The sequence below is a fragment of the Vicugna pacos genome, chromosome 34 (genome assembly GCF_048564905.1).
Source record: "Vicugna pacos chromosome 34, VicPac4, whole genome shotgun sequence".
Lineage (NCBI taxonomy): Eukaryota > Metazoa > Chordata > Mammalia > Artiodactyla > Camelidae > Vicugna > Vicugna pacos.
In genome coordinates, this window is record NC_133020.1 from 12,475,853 (window position 1) to 12,488,643 (window position 12,791).

General features: G+C 38.1%; 2 long non-coding RNA genes and 1 other non-coding gene across 5 annotated transcripts; 1 reads left to right on the plus strand and 2 right to left on the minus strand.

The window, feature by feature from the left end:
* Positions 1–901: 901 nt before the first annotated feature.
* TRNAT-AGU (transfer RNA threonine (anticodon AGU)) lies at positions 902–973 on the minus strand. The gene has a single exon. It is a non-coding gene; the product is annotated as a tRNA-Thr (tRNA).
* A 7,384-nt stretch (positions 974–8,357) lies between these two features.
* LOC140691330 (uncharacterized) lies at positions 8,358–10,468 on the minus strand. Of its 3 annotated transcripts, none has more exons than XR_012066945.1 (3): positions 10,381–10,468; positions 9,086–9,199; positions 8,358–8,548 (listed from the first exon to the last, which is right to left on the minus strand). It is a non-coding gene; the product is annotated as an uncharacterized lncRNA (long non-coding RNA). The 3 variants fall into 3 exon arrangements; XR_012066946.1 differs by lacking the exon at positions 10,381–10,468 and adding an exon at positions 10,172–10,351; XR_012066947.1 differs by lacking the exon at positions 10,381–10,468 and adding an exon at positions 10,070–10,110.
* A 104-nt stretch (positions 10,469–10,572) lies between these two features.
* Positions 10,573–12,229, plus strand: LOC140691226 (uncharacterized). Its single transcript, XR_012066792.1, has 3 exons — positions 10,573–10,650; positions 10,870–10,971; positions 12,165–12,229. It is a non-coding gene; the product is annotated as an uncharacterized lncRNA (long non-coding RNA).
* Positions 12,230–12,791: the final 562 nt, after the last annotated feature.

Here is a 12,791-nt window from a genome sequence, read left to right on the forward strand (position 1 = left end):
TTTTGTTCATGTTTATTCCTTTATAGTACAGCACCTACAGTATATGTTTTCTATTATCTGTTCTCTCAACCTAACCCTATGGTCCAACACACACACACACACTTCATTCACACTTAAATTACAAGCCTCCTAATGGCAATGGTTATGGCTTTATCGTCTTTGTACTCTAGTACCAGAACACTGAGTGGCATTTAGTGAATGCCTGACTAATGTTTATTAAATAACTTACTGATGGAGATAAATAAATAAAACACACAACTCAGGTTAGAACAACCAGTCAGTAAAATATTAGTATATGTCAATTTATTACTAGTTGTGTATAGGTAAGTATTGAACTGAAAACTACTTTGTCTCTTAAGAATGTTTACTTCCTACTTACTTGGATTCTAAGTTCTAAAAGTATTAAGTATCATGATCAGTTGTTTAGGCTTCAGATCAGTTCAGTATTAGAAGACAGATTAATGCAATTAATTAACCACATTAAAAGACTAAAAAAGACAATGATATCAATATTTCATTGCATTGTGTAAAAAGTTTTAGACAGAATTTAGTATTCATTTGTTGATGATAAAAACTGTTAGATACTAGAAACAGAAGGGACCTGCTTAACCTGATAGAATATCTGAAGAAAAAGTCACACCTAATGATGAAACAGTTAAAACATTCCCTATTAGGTCAAGTGCAAGACAGGAATGATTACCACTATCACTCCCATACAGCATTGAACTAGATGTTTACATAACCCCAAAAGGCATAAATGTTGCAAAGAAGGTTACAAATCTACTATTTAAAGATTATTTTTGGAGATTATATATAAAGCAAAATCTATATATTTTATATTTAGATCTTTAAAAAAGATCTAGTATGAATTATTGGAATTAATACAAGTCTTTTTTTTTTATAGAAGTACTGGGGTTTGAACCCAGGACCTTGTGAATACTAAGCACATGCTCTACCACTGAGCTATACCCCTACCCCTGAGAATGAGTAAGAATTTAGCAAGCTGATTTTTTGAAAAGTACAGTGAAAGCAATTGCATTTGCATGCACTAGCAACAAATAGAAAATGTTATTTTAAAATATGCCATATAAAATGGCATCAAGAGATAAAAAGTGCTTGAGAATAAATCTGACACAGTATGCTTTCTGGCAGGAAAAAGCTGGCACTCTGAAAGGTAGGAATTGAGAGTTTAATGAATGGATCTTTTACTAAGGGATCTCTTTGAAATATTGATTTAATTTCCTTTGGAGATACATGTGTATATATATATATATATATATATATATATATATATGAAAGTGTGATTGCTGAATCATATGATAAGAACCTCCATATTGTTTTCCATAGTGTCTGCACCAATTTACATTCCCACCAACAGGGTGTGTGGGTTCCCCTTTCTCCACACCTTCACTGAATCTTGTTATCTTTACTCTTTTGATACGAGCCATTATAACAGATGTGAAGTGGTTTTGATTTGCATTTACCTGGTGATTAATGATGTTAAGCAGCTTTTCATATACCTGTTGGTCATTATATGTCTTTGTGGGAAAAATATCTGTTTGGTTCCTCTGTACATTTGTATTTACTTTTTTGGAGGGGGTAATTAGGTTTACTTGTTTATATTTATTTCTAAAGGAGGTACTGGGGATCGAACCCAGGACCTCGTGCATGCTAAGCATGCGCTCACCACTTGAGCTATACCCTCCCCACTCCTCGGTACATTTTTAAATGAGATTGATTTTTTTGCTGTTGAGGTGTATGACTCCTTCATATATTTTAGTATTAACATCTTATCAGATAGATGGTTTGCAAATATTTTCTCCCATTCATTTTATTTCTTTTACTGTGCAGAAGCTTTTAGTTTGATGTGCTTCCACTTACTAATTTTTTCTTTTGTTGCTTGTGCTTTTGGTGCTAAAGCCAAAAAATTCATTGCCAAGACTGAAGTCAAGGAGTTTTGTCCCTGTTTTTGTCTAAAAGTTTTATGGCTTTAGTTCTTCTGTTTACATGTTTAAACCATCTCTGCTTAATTTTTGTGCATGGTAAAAGATAGGGGTCTAATTTTATTCTTCTGCATGTGGTTATTCAGTTTTCCTAATGTCACTTGTTGAAGAGACTGTCCCTTCATCCATTGACTAATCTCAGTTGACTGCGTATGTGAAGGTTTATTTCTGGACTCTCGATTCTGTTCCATTGGTCTGTGGGTCTATTTTTATGCTAGTACCATACTGGTTTGATTACTACTGATAGTAGTTTGAAATCAGGAAGTATGATGCCTCCAGCTTTGTTCTTCTTTCTCAGGATTTTTTCGCAATTTGAGGTCTTTTGTGATTACATGCAGATTTTAGGATTTTTTTTCTGTTTATATGAAAAACACCATTAGAATTTTGATAGAGATTACATAGAATCTATAGATGGCTTTGGGTAATATGGACATTGTAGCAATATTCTTTCAATCTGTGAACATGGAGTATCTTCCTAGTGGTTTGTGTCTTCTTTCATTTCTTTTTTCAAAATTTTATAGTTATTAGTGTATAGATCTTTCATCTCCTTGGTTAAATTTATTCCAAAGTATTTTATTGTTCTTGATGCAATTGTAAATGGGATTTTTTTCATTTCTTTTCTAGATATTTCTTTGCTGTTGTATACAAATGCCACTGGTTTCTGTGTTGTTGTTTTATCCATTTAGTTTTTTTATGTTTTTTGGGAAGGGGAAGGAGAGAGAATTAAGTTTGTTTGTTTGTTTATTTATTTTAATGGAGGTACTGGAGATTGAACATAGGACCTTGTGCATATTAAGCATGCACTCTGCCACTGATCTATACCCTCCCCCTGTGTTGTTTTTGTATCCTGCAACTTTATTGAATTCATTGATTAGTTCTATTAGTTTTTTGATGGAGTCTTCAGGATTGTCTACATATGGGATCATATTGTCTACAAAGACAAATTTACCTCTTCCTTTCTGTTTTGAATGTCTCGTCCTCTTGCGTGATTGCTCTGCCTAAGACTTCTAGTACTATATTCAAATAAGAGTAGTGAAGGTGGGCACCCTTGTTTTGTTCCTGATCTTAGAGGAAAAGCTTTCAACTTTTTATCACTGAGTATGATGTTAGCTGTGTGTTTGTCATAGAAGGCCTTTATTATGAATGAAGTACATTCCTTTATATACCCAGTTGTTGAGCATTTTTATAATGGTATGATTTTTGTATTTTGTTAAATGCTTTTTCTGCCTCTACTAAGATAACCATATGCTTTTTATTCTTCATTCTATTAATGTGGCATCTCACAGTTACTGATTTGCATATGTTGAACCATCCCTGCATCCCAGGGATAACTTCAACTTGACCATGGTGTACGATCCTTTTAATGAACTGCCAAATTTGTCTTGCTAATATTTTGTTGAGAATTTTGGCTTATACATTCATCAGGGGTATTGGTCTGCAGTTTTCTTTTCTTGCAGCCTTCTTCTCTGGCCTTGGTGTCAGAGTAATGCTGGCTGTGTAAAATGACTTTGGAAGTGTTCCCTCCTGTTCAGTTCTTTGGAAGAGTTTGAGAGGGATTAGTGTTAATGCTTCTTTAAATGTTTGATATATTTCACCAGTGAAGCTATCTGTAACTGGGCTTTTTGTTGGAAGGTTTTGATTACTGATTCAACTCCTTACTTGTTACTGGTATATTCAGATTTTCTGTTTCACCTTGATTCAGTCTTGGTAGGTTGTATGTTTTGGAAATTTATCAATTTCTTCTGGGGTATCCAACTTATTGTCATATCAATGTTCAGAGTAGTCTTTTATGATCCTTTTTATTTCTGTAGTATCAGTTACAATGTGTCCTCTTTCATTTCTGATTTTATTTATTTTATTTGTTTATATTTATTCTCTCTTTTTTTATTAGTCTATGCAAGTTTTGTCAATTATGTTTATATTTTTAAAAAACAGCTTTTAGTTTCTTTGATCTTTTCATTATTTTTCTGGTATTTATTTCATTTATTTTTGCTCTGATCTTTCTTATTTCTTTCCTTCTGCTAACTTTGGACTTAACCTGTTCTCTTTTCTTAGTTCCTTAAGGTATTAAGTTAGGTTGTTAATTTGAGATCTTTCTTTTTTCCTAACATAGGGTTTAGCACTATAAACTTCCTTCTTAGAACTGCTTTTGCTATGTTCTGTAAGCTTTGGTATGTTGTGTTTTCATTTTTGTTTCAAGGATTATTTTTTTTTAACTTGATCCGTTGGTTATCTTGGAGTACGCTGTCTAATTTTTATGAATTTTCCAGATTTCCCCCTGTTGTTGATTTACAGTCCCATTATTTTTTCCCCAAAGAGCAAAGTCAAAGTCACATCAATATGAAGATTATACCTTCTTCCTATGATGGTAGATTGTGTTGTCTTGGGAAGAAAATTAATACCCCTGGAAGTGAGTTGCCCTTGTCCTTACATAAATCAGGTGAAAAATGGCAGCAGTGCTCACTGACAAAGAGCCCAGTCTGGAATCAGAGCGCCCACCATCTTCAGCCCCCAGAACCAGAGCCACAGGGCCCCTGGCAGACTGCCCTGGGAAAGCTTGGGCCAAGGAAAACGCCATCACCTCATGAGCTCAGCCTGTGTAGTGTAACTACGCACAATACTGTCCCTTCTCAAGTGCGGAGAGGTTGGATTTCCCTGAGAAAATGGGTGGAGACTCTCAATGGTAGAGGCTTGAGCAGGGTCTGCAGGAAGAAGGTTATTGTTTGGGGAGATAAAGTTCTGAGACAGAGGATGCCCGTCTACAGGCCTAACCACTGAGGCTCTCCACCTTCCCCTCTCCCTGTGTGGTACAAGAGAGAAAGTTAGAAGAAGTCACAACTTATAGGTTCTTCTACTTTGAACTGATTGGAAATGCTTTTTTAACTCTTCTAGAAAAATGCCGCTTAAACAGCCATTCAGCTCAGTGTTAACTTCATGGCAGCCCTTAGAAAAAGAGTCAGGCCAAATTAGGGCTGAGGGCGCTCTGTTTCATCCCAAGTGTCCCTCTAGGGTCAAATCAGGAGATAGAAGCCACACATGTTACTTGAGTAGGGAGAACTTAATACAAGGAATAGTCATACAGATATAAAGGTGCTAACTACTAAGTGAGTAGAAAGAGGACTGTAAGGAATTGTGGAAACAGCAACCTCAGGATGTACCTACTACCCCCAGGCCTGAAGGAGCAAAGGGAACAAAGAGAAAAACTTAGAAACTTAGACAAGGGGCCCTGGGGTGTTGAAACCCAGACGTCTGAGGAGGAGACGCCAGCTAGCTGGTGCTGGTGTCTGTGGCGGGTGGGCTGGGGATGGTGGTGGTGATGAGGCTGGTTCTGCAAGTGTTGAAAATTTGCAAACTAGATTCAGTGGCTGCTACAGAAAGGCATGGCTGCTGCAGCCGTGAAAATGCGTGGCCCAAGTGATTTTCAGCAGAACCCCTAGCAGACAGGGAGCCACCAAAAGTCACACAGGAAAGAGCAAATCCCCCTTCCTCTGCAGGGTTGTGGTTTGCTCTCTCGCCCTCCTGCTGGAAGAGCCTGGCGTGGACGTCCTGATGCAGCACAGCTGTCAGGTCAAGTCCCAGTCCCCACATCACCAAGGGGAGGATTAGAGGGCGGGGTGGAGATGAGAGAGATGATCTGGACCAAGGATTTATAACAGGGCAACAGAAAATATATCTAAGTGTGTTTGTGTCATTGGTGAGGAAGCTAAAGGAAATTTGTAGCTTCTTGTTAACACGCTTTCAAGTTCCCACGCACGTGCCCAGTCAGCTGTATTTCCTGCCGACACCACATTTACCGAGACACCATTGGAGAATAATCTTTGGTCCTTTTGTTTTTCATACTCTGTGTCTAATTATCAACTTGTGTCAATGCTACTACTTACACAACTTCTCCACGCGCTTCCTGTCACTCACCTGGTTCACACACTGTCATTTTTCACAGGACCTAATGCAACCCCCTTCTTAGTGGTACTTCTGTCTCTAGTTTCATGTCTCGTTAGTGATTTTTACCCCAAGCTGTATAATAATACCATCTGGGAAACTATTTAAGATATCTCATTCCCAAGGATCTTGATTTAATTGGTTTGGACCAGAGTTGGGGAGCAACATTTGTAAAGCTCTCTAGGTGGTTATAAAGTGCAGGCAGCTTGGAGAACCAATTATTGCAGCCTATTCTCCATAGTATATCAAATTATTTTATTATTATTTTGTGGCACGCAAATCTAGTATCAGTTCATTACCCAAAATGCCTCAATAGTTACCCATATCAGCAGACAATGTATCCAACTGGCACATCCATGGTTCTACTTGGTCTGGTTTCCATGTACGTCTCCAACTCCTGTTAATTCTTCTCCCTAACACTCGCTGAACTTCCAACTTCATTTTCCAGCAGTATTGAGCCACTTGCATGAGATATTCTCTCATTTATCCATACAAGTGCATAGTTTATTCCCTCCAGGAAAGGAACCTCACTCAGACAACAGCAAGTTTTAACCACATGGTTAAAGACATGTATAACTAAAGTTTTAAGGCACCCTTCAAGCATCACTTTCTGAGATGTCAGTTATATGAAATTTGTGAATGCATAGAAAGAATTTAAAGAAATTCATTAAAATGTTAACTGTAGTTGTCTCTAGACAGAAGGGCTATAGCTTTTCTTTTCTTTTCTATACTTTTCTGTAGTTTAGAAATTTTCTACAAAGGCACATATTACACTTTTAAACAAAACAAAATAGTAAAATTTATTGGCAAAATCATTTATATGTTTTAAAACATCTTATATACCTAAATAGCTGAACGTGTTTGATTCCTGAATTAAGCAAGAAGTGTCTGATTAATAAAATGATATATTTGGGAATGCTAGCATTTGGTTAAACCAGATTCTACCCCAATCCTACACAAAAATGTATTTTTCCTGTAGGCACTAGATGGCAGTCTCTTCCCATGTATTGACCCATTTATAATGTGTTGGAGACTGAAGGGATTGTGTGTGGTTTACATGAATATTTTTATTTTTAAACTGACAAATCATAACATATTGTTTATATTTGAAAGATATTTCAGTACACACTAAGAAAACTGTTTTTTAATTCTCTAAAATTTGAATCAATTTCCTTATAAACACCTCACATTCTTTGGTATCGTCCTAACTAATTCTATTCCAATTAGCCCCATCTCACTACTTAAAAGGTGGCAGAAGTTCCCGTCCCCCTTGAATTCCTTTGCTTTTATTCTTGATTCACACCTTCAGGCTTGCAGATGATACGCGGAGAAATTACTTAGTCTAGCTGGTGTTATTCAAGGCTAACAACAGCCGGTCGCCCTCCTTCCACGTGTACCAGCTCTGCGTTGCTGGAGACCCAAGAATTGGGTCAAATTGAAGCAACGTCCCAAAGTCTGAGAGTGGAAGGAGACAGGATATTCCTGTGGGGGAATGTCCTGAAGGCACCCATCTTTGTCAGAATGATTTTAAATCATGTCTGAAATAATATATTCGGGGATACTAATGAGTATTTCCAAGATTTTAGAAGATAACAGATCCCTAGGCAAGACTTAAAACATTTAACTCTTACCCATTTCTCCCTGTTGTATGCATAGAGGGTGTTACAGGCATCAAAGAAATCTCAAATCCTCTCCAGTTACACTCTTTCTCTAGCCCTTTCTTTCCACAGTCCAATTGCTTGTCAAAGATGGTTCCGCTCCCTGATTCACTTCCCTTACATGATGACTTATCTGCCTGGCATTGAATTTTCAGTTTACAGTAACTAGCACTCAGGGAATGAGTCAAATTCTGTAGCCTTGGAGCAGTTTTTCTGCCGTATCAACTGGGCCTTTTGCTTTCGAACACATGAGGTGCGTTGCTAATGTCTAAATTTGAGCTGCGCATTATGTATATCAGAAAAAATATATAAGCACATAATAATTTTCACAATTTTTTCTGATTAAAAATACAGATTCCTTATGAAACTTTTGAAAGACTCTAAATGCTCAAAGAAAAAAAAATTAAAATTGCCCATAGTTTCCCCACCCAGGGAAGCCATCCTGTAAGTGGCTCTTAAAACCAACTATAAGGGTTTGCATTTACAGAAGTCAGTCCAGTATCTCTGCATTTTTCATCATTTCCCCTAGTGAAATGTTATTATTTAGAGCTCTATTACTATCAGGGATGATTTTTAAAGATAGTAACAAAAATACAGTGTATTTTCGTCTTCAACTAGATGTCAGCCTGTATGTAAAAGCAAACCACTTTTGTAAATTATTAACAGTTTGTTTTCTTTGCCTTACATTTAAGGTTAAATTTTTTTTCTTAATTTATGTGACCCTTGGTGGTTTACAAATGAACTGTGAGGCATGAACTGGAGCTGTTCAAACTGATCTTTCTTAGGATAACAGAAACTCAGAATGCCATTCTTACTACTCCACAATTTTCTGTGGGGGGCCTCCGCAAGTAAATTATCTTCTTTGTGTGCTTAATCCTCCTAGAGCGCAGTCCTCGTCACCTCTGCGTGCCATGCCATTCTGGGAGGATGGATGTTTCTCTTTGTCCTCTGCATATAGAAACGGAAAAAATGAGAATGAAAATCAGAGAACAGGGAGCCTAAGTTTTGCGTCAACCTAAGAAATATGGGTCCAGTGTCCATGGAATTGAAAATATCTGCTTCAGTCCTTCAGGACATTTCAGAGTATAATTTGAATTTTAAAATAAGAAGATCAGAAGTCAATATTCAAAATGAATAGTGGTGGCTTTCAATTATTTTCCTATTTAATTAAAACAAACAAACCTAAAATTAATACTATCTATGCTTATCAATTGCTATTTGGCATAGGTGTAAATGATTTTCAGAATAAATGGAACTCTAAATTTCTTTCAAAAGTGTTTTATATTAATTCATTCAAAGAAATATGTGGAACACTGACATAGATAAATAAGACACAGCCTTTACTTGAAGTCTCATGAAGGAATCAGAAAAAATGTAGAGAGAAATGTATCAGAAATATCTATTTGGTGCTACTGTGTTCCTGGTGACGTCTTAAAGATTAAGGGTGAACAGAACATAGAAACATCCAGCTTTCACGGCACTTACATTTTAGCAGGTGCAGATGGAGCGTAGATAATAAGCACAGTGGTCCCTCGGTATCAGCGGGACATTGGTTCCAGGACCCACAGCAGACACCAAAATCTGCACATGCTTAAGTCCCTGACATGAAATAATGTGGTATTTATTTGCCTATATCCTACAGACATTTCCCCACACATTTAAATCATCTTTAGATTCCTTATGATACCTAGTACAATGTAAATGCTATATAAATAGTAGTAAATACAATGTAAATGCTGTGTAGATCGTTGCTGGTGCACAACAGATTTAAGGGTTGCTTTTTGGAACTTTCTGGAATTTTCTTTTTCAAATATTTTTGATTCGAGGCTGGTTGAATCTGCAGTTGCAGAACCTGCAGATATGGAAGTATCATCAAATAATGTGTGTGTGGTGTGGTGCGTGGTGATTGATGAGAGATATGGAGAAAAATAGTGGGAGAGAGGGAGTGTCATTGATAAAGTCACATTTTAGCTAAGTCCTGAAGGAAATAAAGGGGTAATCCCCACGGATGCCTGCATCTAGAACACCTCAGGGTAAGGGAAGGGCAAAGAGGCCACCGAGGCTTGAGTGGAGTGATCGAGATGGAGATTGGCAGGCTGTGAAGTGAGGGAGTAACAGGTTGTTGGCAGGGGCCCCGGGAAGGGTCACGGAGGTCTTTGTGAGCCTTGTAAGGACTTTGGCTCTTTCTTAGAGTGAAATGAGTAACCAACTGCAGAGTTTCAAATGGAAGAGTGAGAAGATCTGAGGTAACCCAGGGACACAAATTAGGAGGATGTTGCAATAACCCCCAGGAGAGAGGATGGACACTTGTACCAGAGGGGTAGCAGTGAGGGTGGTAAGAGTTAGCCAGAGTCTCGGTATGTTTAGAAGGAAAAGCAGACAAAATATGCTGATGGATTGGATGGAGGCTGTGAGAGAGTCAAGTTGTTTTTTTTTTTTAATAAAGATATATTCACATTTACTAAATACCTCATGTTATATTGTGTAAAATACAGCTTCCAATTATTCTTTGGCTACTGTTTTCCAGTGAGCCGAGGCCTTTCCTTATCAGCCCTAGGAGACGGTGCTTGCCTGGGGAGTGTTATTTGGCAGCCCTTCGACGTAAGCAGACCTCGTCGAAGCCACCCAGGCCTGACGGGGCCTCACTGTTTCCCTCACGGCCCCAGCAGCCGCTTAAGGCTTGCCTTCCTCACGCCCGGGCTGGTTTGGGAACGCACGGGGGCTGCAGGGAGCCGGGGATGGCGAAGGCCAAGGGAGGGAGGCGGGCACTGGCGCCTTACCGCGGTTGTTGCTGAACAGCACCTTCTTAAACATTCCACAGTCATCACCAGCTTGACTGGTGCTTTAAACCAGGGGCCCTGGGACACGTCACTTCTCCCGCACTGTGACACCCGGGCGCCAGGAGGCGTGGTGATTCGCTGGAGAAGTACTCGGAGAGCGCTTGGAGTGGCGCTGTGCCGGGGCTGAGGGTTCGGTGCGAAGGCCGGCTCCGCCTGCCGTCTTGGTGCTCGCGTCCTGGCGGGAGAGACTGACAACAAACGAGTGCATACGTTAGTTACAGTATTTCCCCAAATGATAAGGACTGTGGAAGAGAGAAACAGGGTGATGTAATGGAGTTTCTTTGGTCGAGGATGGGTAGGGCTGGGGAGGCTTCCTTAGAACCAGTCAACAGAGAGGTGACATTTGGCATGAGACCCAAAGGGTGACAGGGAGCCTGTCACCTTAATAGACAGTCATTTAAAGTCCAGTGTATATGAACCTGGTATTAGGTCTTGGGAAAGGGGGACTGAGATTCAAATACGAAGATGAAGAAGACATGGTCCTTGCCATCTGGAGCCTAATATCTGATGAGGAAGACGACGCAGTATATGGTAATAACCGTAATTCCTGGAAGTGCTATAAGAGAGATGTGAAATCATGCCAACGTAGTTCGGCCAAAGGGGTGGTTCTCACTAAAGCATTCAGGGAGACTGGGGAGGTGGGCTCCACAGATGAGGTGACAGCTGAGCTTGGCGGTGACAGTAATGCCCTATGATCATCAAGTCCTGTCTGTGAATCAGCCACTCTGCTAAAGGGATTTACAGAAACTCTCCCATTAATCCCACTAACCTTAAAAGGCAGATACCATTGATCAGTCTCATTTCACAATAAATACATGAAATGAGGTTGGAACCCAGTTTGTCTAAGTATAGAACTCATTCTTGTGCAGATACTATGCATGTAAATAAGCTAACCAGTGAGTTAGCTGTGTTTTTCTCTTTTTAACTTATTCCTCAGGTGTTGGGTAGCATCTAAACAACTCTCACCACCTAGTTCTGGGTCATAGTATCATTCCCCAAATATAAGCACATAATAAAAACATTTAAAACTGAGGGCAATTTGATAGCTCCTCAGACTTAAGAATCCACAAGTTATTAGGCTAAAGTGCATCACAAGATCTTGGTTTACTGTTTTCTAAACAGAATTTTGTTTTATTTATTTCACCTGAAATTGATGTTTAAAGTGAATGCATACATGTAGACAAAAAGGGAACATTAATCACAAATTTTAAATTCTTTCTGAAGACCGTCAAGCTACGAACAGCAAGTCTGTAAACCCACAAAGCCAGCAGAAGATTTATAACCTGGGTAGGATGATAGTGCATAGAATGGGGCTCTTTCTGGTAACCTGTGTGAGCTTTAGACCTGGGCTGTGCTTTCTTGGGAAAAGAAGATGATAGTTTGTATAGTTTGTATTTGGAAGGAAATAACAAAATTACACTGGCGTGTATTATCCCTTTCTTTTCTTTTGTCTTTTATGAAACAGTAATATTTTTGTGACCCTGGAGATGTAAGAATGTCACATGTTGATTTATTTGTTATTTTTTGCCCGTGATAGAGGATGGATGATCCTCAAAGTTACATTCTGCTGTGTTCTATATTTATATTTTTAGTTCAGTGATGCTGATAAGACAGTATCAAAATTTGGAGGTGAGACATTGAGTATTAGTTTTGAGGGTCTCTGGTTTAAGTTTACTTAGGTGCTGACTGTGATTTTTTCCAACCTTTTGAAATTCTTGTTCTAGCACAGATAAAATTGAGGAGCACAGTCCATATTCTAGGAAATTGATGTCTACTTCTAAAAACTGGCCATCTCAGCAAAAATGACATAAACTGAATAAGATCATCAATTTGACTATCTCACTTTTGTGAAACATTCTTTGAAGACATTTTGGGTTTTTTTTCTTTGTTTGCTTTGCTTTCTTCCCTCTTCAAAACTGGGGTAAAAAAGTGATGCACTGACAGGGTATAGATTTGACTATCAATCAACATTTAACCTAGATACTGCTATGGGATCTAATTTGATATTGTAATACATGAAATTATATGCATGATATGTATTATTATGTTATAAATGGTATAATTATACATTATATATAGTACACATATAATCTGTAATATAATATGTAATATATAATGCATATGAATGTATATCATACATTATACATAAGAATACATTATTAATATTATAATGTATGATATAATGTATAATGATTTGATATTTTAATGTATAAAAGCAATTTCCTACTATCTCTTTTTTTATTGAGGTAAAATTGGTATATAACATTATACAAGTTTCAGGTGTGCAATGCTATGATTCAATAGATGTCTGTGTTCATTTACACAGTGCGCATCACCAAAAGTCTGGTTAC